This window comes from Aquarana catesbeiana, linkage group LG09 (genome assembly GCF_042186555.1).
Source record: "Aquarana catesbeiana isolate 2022-GZ linkage group LG09, ASM4218655v1, whole genome shotgun sequence".
NCBI lineage: Eukaryota > Metazoa > Chordata > Amphibia > Anura > Ranidae > Aquarana > Aquarana catesbeiana.
In genome coordinates this window covers 280,577,286-280,590,990 of record NC_133332.1, presented here as the reverse complement: position 1 = coordinate 280,590,990, position 13,705 = coordinate 280,577,286, and the positions used below count along the sequence as shown (strand labels likewise).

Genomic DNA, 13,705 nt, shown 5'->3' with positions numbered 1-13,705 from the left:
AAAACCAATAATACCCCAGAGATTTTGGAAGTGTTTTGCGCCTTTTACCAGGAGTTATATAAAAGTAGGATAAGAGATCAGGAGGAGGACATGAAAAAGTTACCAGATGATGAGAGGGAGATATTGGAGAAACCATTAACACTGGAAGAAGTGAGAGATGCCATGGCCAATCTATCCAATAATAAATCTCCTGGGTCAGATGGCTTACCAGGAGAAATATATAAAACATATGGAGATGTGTTCCTACCCGATCTCCTAATAGTCTTTAATCATGCCTACGAGGTGGGGTCCTTGCCCCCTTCGATGAATGAAGCTGTTATTATTTCTTTTTTTTCATTCAAAGTTTTATTTTAGTTAAACTAAACATATCTGTGACAGGCTGAAGTGTGGCATTCTAAGTCACTTAGATGGAACAATTCTAACCTTAATCAAAAGTTGAAAATTATTGATAACCTTAAATTCAGCTTGAGCAATTAAAAGCATCTGTCTTCGTAGTCAAAATGAGAGATGTGCTCAGTATAGAGAGAAAAAGAAGAGAGAATTAGAAAAGAAAAGTTAGAATTAGGGGGAGGAGGTACCTTACAAATGGTATTTTAAAGAGTCATCTGAAATCATATTACGATCTTTCGATGGTCAAATCCAGAGATATCATCCTAGTGTATGACAGCACCTTATGAATATTTGAAAACCAACCATGGTTGCCACATTTTGTGGAACCTTTATCTTGTGCCAAGGTGTCTTCCATCTCATAGATTTCACCTATTTTTTTTACCCAGTCGTCAACAGATGGAGCTCGAGTTGAGTTCCAATGTAAGGGGATCAGTGATTTGGCAGCGTTGAGAAGATGCTTTGTCAGGGAATGTTTATAGCGTTTAAAAGAGAATTTGGTTACATGTAGCAAACAACAAGCTGCATTCAGTTCTATCTTAGTTTCAGTGATTTTTTTGATTAGTCTACACACTTCGTTCCAGAAGGGTTCAATCTTGGAACAATGCCACCAGATGTGTACCAGAGACCCTCTTTCTGATAGGCATCTCCAACACAAATCAGATTTCTGTGTATCCCATTTGTGTAATTTGTCAGGGGTGTTATACCAGTGTGTCAGCAACTTATAACCTGTTTCTTGAAGTTTTGTGCAAATAGAGCATTTGTGCGTTAATATGCAGGCATACCTCCATTGTTTATCAGTTATTTCTTCTTTTAGTTCCTCCGACCATCTCCTCCTGTGTCCGCTCCTTCCCACAGTCCCCGTATATCTCAGCCAAGCATATGCAACCGAGGTAGCCCTGTCGAGTGGCTTCCCTTCCTTACATACCGACTCCAGAGCTGTCAGGGGCCTATATAATTGCTGGGGATTTTTAAATTTACCTAAATAGCTCCTTATTTGAAAGTAGGTCCATTGCCTCATACGTGGTAGGTTTTTTTCCGATTTAAGTATTGACCAGTCTCTAAATTTATCGTCTGTGTAGCAGTCACCAGCCAGCAGGGGGACGTTCTGCATCGACGGTTGGAGTGTCGGGTTGTGCATGCCTGGTGCAAAGTCAGGATTATCTGACAACGGTGTCAGGGTGCTTGGTAGGGTAGTAAGCTCTCTTTTTTTAGCTAGCGTGTTAATGATTCGCAAAGTCGTGCCAGTGATTGGGTGTTTGCGTAGGTTATGTGGGTAGCTGTTCAGGGCAACCCATGGCAAAAACTTCAGTGAGCATGTGGATAACTCCGCCTCTAAAGTAACCCAGTCTTTCATGTGGTCATGGCAGTGCCAGTCGACGACTCTCGCTATGTGTGTTGCATAATAATAGTGTTGGAAGTTCGGTAGGTTGATTCCTCCTAAGTCTTTGGGTTTTGTTAGTGTGGTTAGTTTAATTCTCGTTTTTTTGTGATGCCATAAGAATTTAGAAATCAAAGAGTTTAGGGCTCTAAAAATTTTTTGGGGAACCTCAATCGGCAGCGTGCGTGTTAAGTAAAGAAATTTGGCCAGTATCACCATTTTTACTATCGCTGCTCAGCCAAACCATGAAAAAAAACCCTCATTCCATTTCGCGAGATCTTCCCTGCATCCCTGGAGGAGGGGTGTGAAATTTCTCTCTAAAATGGAACATAGTTGTGGGGTGAGCCAAGTCCCTAGGTATTTCAATGTATTAGAATCCCATCTAAATGGGGAGTTGGTTTTGGTCTGAGTGAGCAGTCTCTCTGTAAGGGAAATGTTTAGGGCTTCAGATTTCGTGTAATTTATTTTTAGGTTGGATATGTACCCATAGTTAGTGAATTCTTGTAAGAGGTTGGGCAGAGTTATTGTCGGGTTTGTTAGGAAAAATAAAAGGTCGTCAGCATAGGCTGCCACTTTATATTCTCTGTCTTTGATCTGAAATCCGTGAATTGCTGTATTATTTTGGACTGATCTAATGAAGGGTTCCAGGAACAGGATAAATAACAGAGGCGAGAGGGGACAGCCCTGTCTAGTCCCATTAGTGATGTGGACTTTTTTAGAAAGTGTGCCATTTATTTTCAGTTCTGCTGAAGGGTTTTGATAAAGTGCGGAGATCCAGGCTATCATGTGCGGGCCCAGGCCAACTCGTCTACATACAGTCAACATGAAATCCCATGCTACTCGATCGAAGGCCTTCTCCGCATCAGTTGATAGGAGAAAACCCTCGATCTTTCGCAATTTCACTGCATGAATGAGTAGAAGTGCTTTGGTTACATTATCTTTGGCCTCTCTGCCCGGCATGAAACCCACTTGTTCCATACCGATCAGTTTCGGCAACAGTGGACCTATCCTCAAAGCAAGAACTTTTGCAAACAATTTGACATCCAAATTCAATAGAGAGATGGGTCGGTAGTTGGCGCAGTCCCTGGGGTCCTTACCCGTCTTTGGTATAACCGTAATGTGAGCTGAGAGTAGACCTGGGGTTACTTCTCTCGGGGTAGAAAGTGTATTCAAGGCGTCTTTTAGGGGATTAGTTAGAATATCTATAAAGGTCTTATAGTAGGTGGCTGAGAACCCATCTGGCCCCGGACTTTTACCTGATTTTAGTTGTTTGATGGCTTGTTTAAGTTCAAATGAAGAGATTGGGGTTTCTAGTAGATCTATGTCTGATTTTGCTAGGGTTGGGAGTCCACTTTTGGTTATGTAGTCCTGCATAATTTGTGTTCTGTCTCCTGTCATATGTGGTTGCTTATGCTGTGAAGGCAGGTTGTATAGTTTTGTGTAGAAGTCATGAAAGTGATTAGCTATAGCCTCTGACGCAACATCTAGTTTCCCCTGCTTGTTTCTAATGCCAGCAATGTTGTTGGTAGAATTCTGTTCTCTCAGGGCTCTTGCCAAGAATCTACCTGCCTTGTCTCCTGATTCATAATAGATTCGTTTTTTAAAAAATAGCATCCGTTTGGCTCTAGAATCAAGCATCTGTTGTAAATCTTTTCTGGCTTCTAATAGGTTCCCGGCTGAAGCTACAGAGAGGGATTGTTTGTGTAATAATTCTAAAGTTACAATTTGAGTGATCAGTTTCTTTATTTTGGCATCGCTCTCTTTTTTACGTCTGGATCCCAATTCTATTAGCGTTCCACGAATGGTACATTTGTGCGCTTCCCACACCATTAATGGATCTGCCTCAGGTGTAAAGTTGTGAGTAAAGAATTCTGTCAAATTTTTAGTAATCGCGGGAAGGAGCGATTGGTCCGTCAGTAGTGAAGCGTTTAATCTCCAAGTCGGTTGCTGTTGTGTAGTGTTTTGTAGGTCCATGGAGATGGAAATCGGGGAATGATCAGAAATCGTCTGAATGCCTATGCGGGCGTCAGTTAGTTTCGAAAGATCTCTTTGTGATATGAATAGACAGTCCAGACGGCGTATCTGTCATGTGGGATTGAGAAGTGTGTATAATCTCTTCCCTCTGGGTTAAGAAAGCGCCAGGAGTCCACCAACTGTAGTGTCTGCAGGAGTGACTTGAGTTTTTTAGGTATTTTGTAAGTAATACAAGTTTTTCCGTTGGAAGTATCAAGGAGGGGATTCAAGGGAACATTGAAGTCCCCACCTAGTATCAGGCAACCACTAGCAAACTCCTGAAGCTTTCCTACAATATTTTGACAGAATGTAATGTGGGCCTTGTTCGGAAAGTAGATGTTAACCAAGGTTATGGGAATGCCTCTATATGAGCCTTTCAGGAATATAAATCTTCCTTCCGAGTCACACATTTGTTCAGATAATTCAAAGGGTACATCCCTGCCTATAAGGATAGAGACACCCTTGGACTTGGAATCAGCATTTGTGGCATGGAAGGCTCTTGGGTAGTGTAAATTTGTGAGTCTTGGTACATGGTGTGTCTTAAAGTGGGTCTCTTGTAAAAATACGAACTGTAGCTTACCTTTTTTAAGTTCCCTCATAAGGGTAGAGCGGCGTTCAGGAATGTTTAGGCCCCTGATATTGTGTGACACTAGTAGTGGGCGACAGCCCAGGGATGAGTAGACCATGTCGGCGCGGTAGGAGGAGATGTTCGAAGGTCTTCACTGGGAATACAAAACTGTTTTATGGAAGTTAATAACCACGACCGTTGTCATAAACAGCAATCCTATAGCAAGTTTAGCTGGTACCTTCAATATAGGAAACTCAAAAAGAGTAAGAAGAAGAGAAGGAGGATGGAAAGAAAAAAAAAAAGGGGAGAAAAGGGAAAGACAGAAGAAAGGAAACACTTGTTTGAAGTGGCAGGAGAATATTACTCTGGTAGTCCTCTCTCTCCAGGGAGATCACCTACTCCCCCAGAATAGAGGTACCACCTAATGTACTGTAGCTATTCCCTTCGCCCCACCAGGGGGTCAGGGAAGCTTTGTGGGGTCGCTGGGAAGCGACAACAACCAGGGGACAATCCACCCGTCAATCCATGAAGGTGTAGATCGATCAAGTAACTGTAAACGAGGCTAACCTCAGTGAGGCACACACGACTAGTTCAATTAGAATTTAAGATGGTAAATTATCATTTACACCCGACCATGGTGTAGCGTATGTAGGTGGGCATTTTTTTTTTTTATTATATAAGACCAGAGAAAACCAAGGTATCATTATAGGTAGTATAACAAGTATCTGTTATCATAACTAGTAAATGAGAACTATCTCAATCAATGGTGGCTACTAAACACATGTAGCGCAATTTCCAGTTTTGCTGGGTTACAGGACTTAGGGTGGCATGTAAGTATGGGTGGGCGTATACATTGTTTAATGATAACGTAGTTACTCAACTTCTCTCCCTATGAATAAGTCCCCTTCCTGTTCTGTAGTTATTGTAGTGATCGAATATGTATATTGGGTATAGTGGTATCGTGTCGTGGGTATGATAATTAATTAGTAAGTACTCTTCCGCAGCAACCCAATTCTTCCAGAGAGATGCACTTTATTGACTTCCAACACAGAACAAAGTCCAAAGTCCACAGATGACAGAAGAATCCGACAGAGTAGATATAATTCAGAACCCCATGTTCATAGGTCTGTGTGCATACACAGATAAACCTCTCCCAAAACCCTATAGACTGAATGCCGTGTTATATTCACTAAATATTGAATGGCTGAGCAATTTGATTGGCCGTTTCAATTTAGGACTTTGATTAGCTTTAGTCTTTCAAACAGACAACAACCCCCAGCCGTGAACAGCCGTGAACCACCCCAATTTACACTCCCGCATATCAACATCAACAAGTCCCCTTTAGATATGTGTAATTAGATTAACAGATACCACCTGAACACCCTTTTGAGCCCTTGGAATACCTACATTCCTGCATATCAACAAGCCCCCCTGATAAATTAGCCCCACAGGAGGGAGCCTCCGCTAGGCCAACCCAAAACACTCCTTGATCCCATTGTTACCCCCTCAAGTCTAATTACCATCAATAAATATTTCTTCTATGGTCCTTTAAACAACGTACCCTTTGAAATGTTCAATTAGGTTAACAGCCCATACCTCACACCCCTAGGTAGACTTGCATGAGACTAACACATCAAAGGGTTTTCAGCTGTTATATTAAAATTGAGTTGGCTTGGACAAATAGACCATCGTCAACTCAATTCTGGCCTGGTTAATATTGACTGTATGTGTATATACATATAATAATGTCCCACATAAATCGGTGAACATTACAACATATTACAACATATACCCCCACTTGGATCGGTTCGAATCAGAATCGATTCACAACCAAACTGCTCAGACATCCCTGGCTCTTAAGATTGAAGCCATCTCTATGCTTTCCTTCTTCCTCTGGATTGTTCTTAGTTGTCTTCTACCACAACAATATAAACCAAACAAAAAACATATTAATATGAATTCTCAATAGCGGGTGAGTAAAAGTGTTATTGGGTATGCTCCACCGAGGCTCCTGAAATTCTTTAGCAATTTTATTAGAACTAATGAGGTTTTCCTTTACCAGTTCTTGTAATTCTATAATTTTCCTACTATCCCTCTTAAATAATGTATCCAATTCAACTGTAAGTGGTGGTATTTTCTTAAATAAAGGAAAAATCATAGAGTCCCAATTGCCAAGATCAGTTTGCTCAATGTCCATAGATACTTGATTCATCTGGATATTGGCTCGAATGTCTTCCTCTCCAATTGTTAGCAGTCCATCGGTGAGATTCACACACCATCCTGTGATAGGGGTCCGGCACTGAACTTGTTTCTGCCAAGTGAATGAGGGAACCCCCAATGCACAGACCCTTGGGCCTTCTCCATGAATTATTCTCTTCCAGGCTGGTTCAAATTTCTGTAATCGAACCAGGCAGTTTCCAGAGTGTGCAGCAGCACAGCCCTCTATGTGCTCCAATCGCTCAAAAGAACAGGAACAAAGCCAAGTCTGGGCACGCCTGGTACAGCAGTTGGGGTCCATGGTTTTCCACACTTGGTTGTCCTTGACGACGAGTTTGCTTTCTGGTAGCAGTTGTTTTAGTATATTAGTGCCATTTCTCACCTCCACCTCACCAAGAACGATCATCTTGTATACGGGTAAGGGTATTGTTGACCATGTAGGGATGTCGACAGTCAGAGGTATTTCCTGCTTTCCGATGCGATCTCTATTACAAAGAGTATCCAGGCTCCTTACATTAGCAAGGGCAAAGTTCCTACAAGTAACACCACTGTCTTTGATAAGATTGAATAATAAAGTTGAGTTCATTATCCTTGGCCATTCTCCTTGTTTGATTTCTTGAAGCCCTAGGCTCAGGTGTTCACTCAGCAAGTTTCCTATAATACCACAGACTATAGACTTGGATACATTATTGGTTTGAAGGGTTTTATTCAGTGCACTCACCGACATTTGAATGTTCTGCAAATCTGCAGCAATGGTGTGAATGTTCTGAATATCTATTTTCATTTCAGCTAGAGTGTTTAAATCCACTCTTCCCCCTTTAAGCAGTATCTGCTGTAATCCACCCACAAAATTCTGTTCTCTTATATTTAAACTCTCTATATCAACCCTATTCCAAATCGAACTACCCAAACTGAGGCCTGATATGATATCAGTACCCAGATCCCTCTTTGAAACTTTCTTAAAATTAAGCCCTTGTGTAGCATCCCAAAATAAGTTTACATGTTTTTGAAAAACCGTTTTAAACCATAATCCCATTGATTTTGGGCAACTCTCTGGAATGTTAAATGATGTAAAATTCAACAATAATGGTAATGATAAATATGAAACATCGCTATATACTAAATTTTGAGTCCGTTCAAGGAAAAGTCCATGTTCTGGCCACTGTAAAATTGTAGGACAGTCTCTAGAATTTGTGACCATTATATGTAAGATTTTTGTATAGACTCCATCCTCCACGTCATGAGGACTACAAGATATAATACCCTCCTTAAATACTGTAAAATTCCTTTCTAAAGTCATTTGCATTTGTGGTCCATTCTTTGTCTCCACTAATATTATATCTGTACTCCTGTGACGATTGCTTCCTTCTGGGTAAGTCCAAACAGCAGATTCCACAAAGTAATCAGATTTTGGCATCATGATCTCACATCTAACGACTATCCACCCCCCGACTATGCCCTTTACCATATCCCCATGTATCTGGATGCCTTCTGATTCCTGTAAAACAGTAAGTTCTGTAGTATGATCCACTACACTTCTTTTACTTCGATCAGATTTCCCCACTGGTAAGCACTCCAATTCTTTAACTTGACACGTTTCCACTCTGATGTTTGTGATGCAAAGTAGTAGAGTGACTGACGCTGTTATCAACACACATGCTAATAGAGAAGGCTTGTATTTGTCCAGGGGGGATGTCTTCATGTTGATGTAGTCCTCTGGTATTCGCATTACTCCTGGGACCTGAAAGACAATCTCAGGAAGAGAGTTAGACAATGCTTTCATCCATCAAATCCATTTTTCCTTTAAATGCTTTGATCTGACATGCAAGAGTTGTTAAGAGTAAGAGTTATACAAGAGGATAGATAATGATATTGTTGATAAAAACCGTAGAAATTCTGAGGTGAAAATACATCCCCCCGGGAGCTGAGGTAACAAACAAGACCGATATGCAGGCTAGGTGGAGAAGTGAACGACCATGTTGGAAGGGGGTCACCTTACCATGACCGAGGTAATGGGGGTTGGCCCAGGAAACTAGTGAAGAACACAATAGAAGAGGTGGTGTTAATAGGGTAGAGCGTGGGGCAAAGCTAGAAGGTAAGGAGTAGGGGAAAGGAAAGGTGTGTGGACACTGGGATAAAAGCCAAGGTAAAAACCCCAAGGTGAGAGTGGAAAGGACTGCCAATGTGACACATGAGAGATAGCAAACCACCCTAGGTTGAAAAAAGAACCTAGAAAAAGAAATAACCAAAAGTGCCATAATAGAATAAGAGGTATAGGATTACCATGTGGAGTGAGCCTTGGTGAAAAATGAGGCAGGGAGCAATCTCCGGAAAGGGGTGTAGTGGTGAGGGGAGCCCGCAGCATCATCAAGTATGAATACCAACGTCACGCTGAGGATTGCGCAACTCATGGGAAGAGGGCAACCCCGTCCGAGCGACTCGCGCTCATAAGAAGGCGCCCGGCATCCCACGTGTTGTGCGCCGATGAGAAAAACAGACACGTAAGCGTATGGCGTCACTGATGACGCCGGACGTCAGGCGTGTGGGCGTGGCATCGACGCACAGCGGGAGCGAGCCAGCGATCCCATGACCAACTGGCCAGGAGATTGGAGGATAGCCGCGGTGTTCACCTCAGAATTTCTACGGTTTTTATCAACAATATCATTATCTATCCTCTTGTATACTATAGGTAAGAGTTGTTAGGACTACTGTTTTATGTTCCTTCTCTTCCTACTATAATCAATGACCATTGATTATTGATTCATTGTTTATCATAGGTACCCCCAATATATAGTTGCTCCTGATGAGTGGAAACGATCCACGAAACGCGTCGAGCTTTTTCACGATTGGATGCTATGCCACAATAACCATGATTCCAATATGGGTTTGATTTGTTTAAATCATCAAAAAAAATTATATTGGTTAATATTATATAGCTACTTTGGAGTGTACTGTTGGTTCATTATCAATTATATGTAACAATGCTATTGTATTATGAATTTTATTGTGCTATGATTGTATCATGCCTTTTAATTCTGCTAATTACATATTTATCTACTATTAATGTTATCCACTCTACTACCTCCTCTCATGTTGCCAATAAATTATTCTTACCATTTTGATTGATTTAATCTACCTCACTGTGTTGTCTCTGTACCTCGCCATCTTTTACACAAACACCAGCAAAACCTGAGATTCTACTTCCATCTTTATAATAAGAGGAACCATCAATGTACCAACATTCATTTTCAAGGTCAAAAGGTTTGGATACGGCAGTAAAAACTCTGTGCTGCAATCTCTTTCCTTGCATTTGACATTCGTGAGCTTCACCTTCAATCATCAATCCACCAATCAGGACACTAGGTTCTTTTAACATCAAACCCTCAATATTCTCTGACAATAAAGCTGTAGTCCACCTCGCCAGCCTTTTACAATTCACATCTGCTTCTTTCCATTTTCCATTTGCTAACATGACTATAGGAGTGTGATGACTAGCAATGATGACTCTTTGTGTACCTGTCAAGTACCTGAATTTGTTGATTGCCCAATAACAACACAGCACCATACGAGTACACAAAGGATACTTCTGTTCTACAGTTGATAGTAAACGTGAAGCATAGGCTACAGGTCTTTGTTTTCCAAAATAGTCTTGGGTGAGTGCAACAGACAAAGTACTAAAGCCTACATGTGGATAGAGTCTGTATTCTTTGTTGGGGTCTGGTGATGCTAATGAAGGGGCATTGCCTAAAGTTTCCTTTAATGCTTCAATAGCTTGTGTGTGCTCTGATTCCCTTTTCCATTCATCTTGCTTCAGCAGATCATACAAACACTCTGTTAATGATGCATAATGAGGCACAAACTCCCTGCAGAAACCTGTCATGCCTAAGAATTGTCTCAGACTTTTTTCATCAGTGGGCAAGGGTAGCTTACCTATCAGCTTGACCCTTTGTCCATTGATACTTCGCCCTGACTGTGCTACAGTAACACCCAGAAATTGGACTTCTTGCTTTCCCAATTGTATTTTCTTTGGATTAACTTTCAGACCTGCTTCTCTCAAAAGCAATAACATTTCACTCACATCGTTCACATGCTCCTCCATAGAGGCTGACCCAATCAAACTGTCATCAACATATGAAATTACTCTTTCAGGTTTTGAAAATTTATCAATCACTTCTTTCATATGTGAGTGAAATATTGCTGCACTGTCTTTGTAGCCTTGCGGAAGAACTGTCCAATAATATTGAAGGCCCGCCCAGCTGAAGGCTGTTTTGTATTGACATGTTGGGTCAAGGGGTAAATTCCAATAACTGTTACTGATATCAATGACCGTAAACCATTTCATTTCTGGCGTCAACTTGGCAATCATTTCAGGGTAAGCTGCTACTACAGGTGCCATACTTTTAGCATATTTGTTTAAGGCACGGTAATCTATCGTCAGCCTGAACGACCCATCAGGTTTGATGACTGGCCAGGCTGGCGAATTGCATATTGATGCACCCCTTTTTAATGTACCTTGCGCCTCCAATTGTTTTATAGCTTCTGTTATAGGTTTAATGGCCTTTTTTGGAACTGGGTATTGCTTGAGAGGTGCCGGATCAAATGCTTCCAATAAAATCATTGTATTCATCCTACCACAATCTTGTTTATGTTTAGCCATTATGTCTTCAAATTCACCCATTAGACTATCCCAACAGGGGTCCCAATCTCCATGTAACACACCGACGGGCTTTACTGCTGCTGTTACCAATTCCATGGGAGGATGCCACACATGACCCAATCCGTCATTTTCAGGCATCATCCACAACTTCATGTTTGCAAGATCAACTACCAGACCCTGCTGTACACAGACATCAGCACCAATTATGTCCTGATTTTGACAAACAACATCACACTTCCACTTCTCTCCCCCTATTTGCATCTCAACACCACGCACAAAAGGAGCTTCAATGGAATGTCCAGTGACACCTGTTATTTTAATTTTCTCATTTCCAGGGACAACTGATTTACTAAAACTAATAGCTGCCCCACTAGCTAACAGCGCATTTACACGAGTTCCCCCTAATGTTACATCAACAGTGGGCCGCCCCCAGGAGTCTAATGTTAAATCAGTTAAGAATCGTCAGGAAGGGGCGTGGGGGGCTCGGAACCCCTAACAATGACTGGTAGAGGGAGACACAGCACTTTCCTTTTCTACTGTTGCTACTTTGACCCCTCCTGCTTTTATTTTTTTCATTTCTTCCTGTATCTTATATAGCTCCTCTTGCAAACGATCTCTCTCACTTCTTATTTCACTAAACGGCACCCAAGGCTGTTTACTAGGCTTTCCTCTGGATTCTGGCCTCCTATAACTACCTGAAGTGTTATAAGATCTTCCTCTCCAGGGTCCTGAATCATCTCTATTTTGCTGACCCTCGACTCTAAAAATTCTAGCTGCATCAACCGCAAGACTGTCCTCTCTGCACTTTCTCCTCTACACATTATCCGCTCTTAACAAAATATCACTATAATCGCTAGGATCAGGTGTAACAGATAAAATGCCTTCCCTGACATCACCATCCAATGCTTCTAATAACATTGCCCTATGAACCAAACCACCACGCTCAAAACCGGGATTCCCAGTCATCACATATCCCATCACAATGCTAATTCTATTTGCAAGTTCATATGGGCATTCATCCTTCATTTGCCTAATTTTTCCTGACAAGGACACATTTGTCGTCACACCATACAATGCTTTCAATAGTTCCTTTAAAACATCCTTAGTTTTATGACGCTGGCCACAATTTTGCAAAATCCGTGCCCACAATCCGTTACCTACACTTTTCTGCAAAATTCTAGTTAGGTCCTCCACATTCAAGTTGTATGTGTCTCTGACTCTCTGCAAATCACAGAACCATTTCATGAACCTGTTTACATCATAGCGGGGTACCTGACCTATCTCCCTTATAATAGCTTCCATCTCCTGTGGCTTTAGTTGTTTTGTAATCAATTTAATTTCACTTGAATCGTCAGTGTTCAATACAGTTGTTGTAGTGGTAGGAGCTGCTGGTATGCATGGGGCTGCATGTAACTCATCCCAGGGATATATTGGCTTATAATCTTTGGCATCAGGCTTTATTTTAGAGGTATCATTTTGATGCGTGTAAGTTGATTTTTCTGCCAATTTATCAAAAGCAATGTTAGCAGCATGTTTACACTCCTCCAACTGTTTCTCAACAATTTGTATTTTTACTGACAATTCCTCATATAATTTTGCCTTTTCAATCAATGCCTCCCCAGTAGTGATAGCGTGCAACCTGAGATCTGATATCCTCTCATTCAACCCTTTCACCATTTCCTCATATCTCTGAGTCTGTTCTAGAATTTTCTGCTTTTTTTCCTTAATCTCCTCTATTAATTCTGTACAACAAGACAGTAGTCCCTGAATAATGATACCCTTACGTTTCTTTTCTTTAGTTTTCTTATCAAAGACATTATCGGATAAAAAGCATTTAATTAAATCCCATGACTGTCTATATTCTTGGGGAATCTCATAAGGCCCCCCATGACTTTTTATATAATTTAGCAGCCATATATTCACATCCTCTCCCTTAGTGCTATTGTCACCGCCAGACACAGCCAAAGCCATTGTGAAGAATATAATGACAAAAAAAACTATTTAAAAAAACAATGAACAAGGCACACTTACCAATTGTTAGGTTTCCTAGAACTTCCTTCCTGGGTCCTCACGGTCTTCTGTCACCTCACAGGATTGTTGTCACCACCGACTTCTGCTGCTAAGTCCGAAAATGCTCTTCTGGTCACTTGAACGGCACCAATGTAGTGATCGAATATGTATATTGGGTATAGTGGTATCGTGTCGTGGGTATGATAATTAATTAGTAAGTACTCTTCTGCAGCAACCCAATTCTTCCAGAGAGATGCACTTTATTGACTTCCAACACAGAACAAAGTCCAAAGTCCACAGATGACAGAAGAATCCGACAGAGTAGATATAATTCAGAACCCCATGTTCATAGGTCTGTGTGCATACACAGACAAACCTCTCCCAAAACCCTATAGACTGAATGCCGTGTTATATTCACTAAATATTGAATGGCTGAGCAATTTGATTGGCCATTTCAATTTAGGACTTTGAT

General features: G+C 41.2%; 1 pseudogene; it reads right to left on the bottom strand.

Annotated features, from left to right (window-relative positions):
• Positions 1 to 11,715: 11,715 nt before the first annotated feature.
• On the bottom strand, positions 11,716 to 13,194 carry LOC141109026 (uncharacterized; annotated as a pseudogene).
• Positions 13,195 to 13,705: the final 511 nt, after the last annotated feature.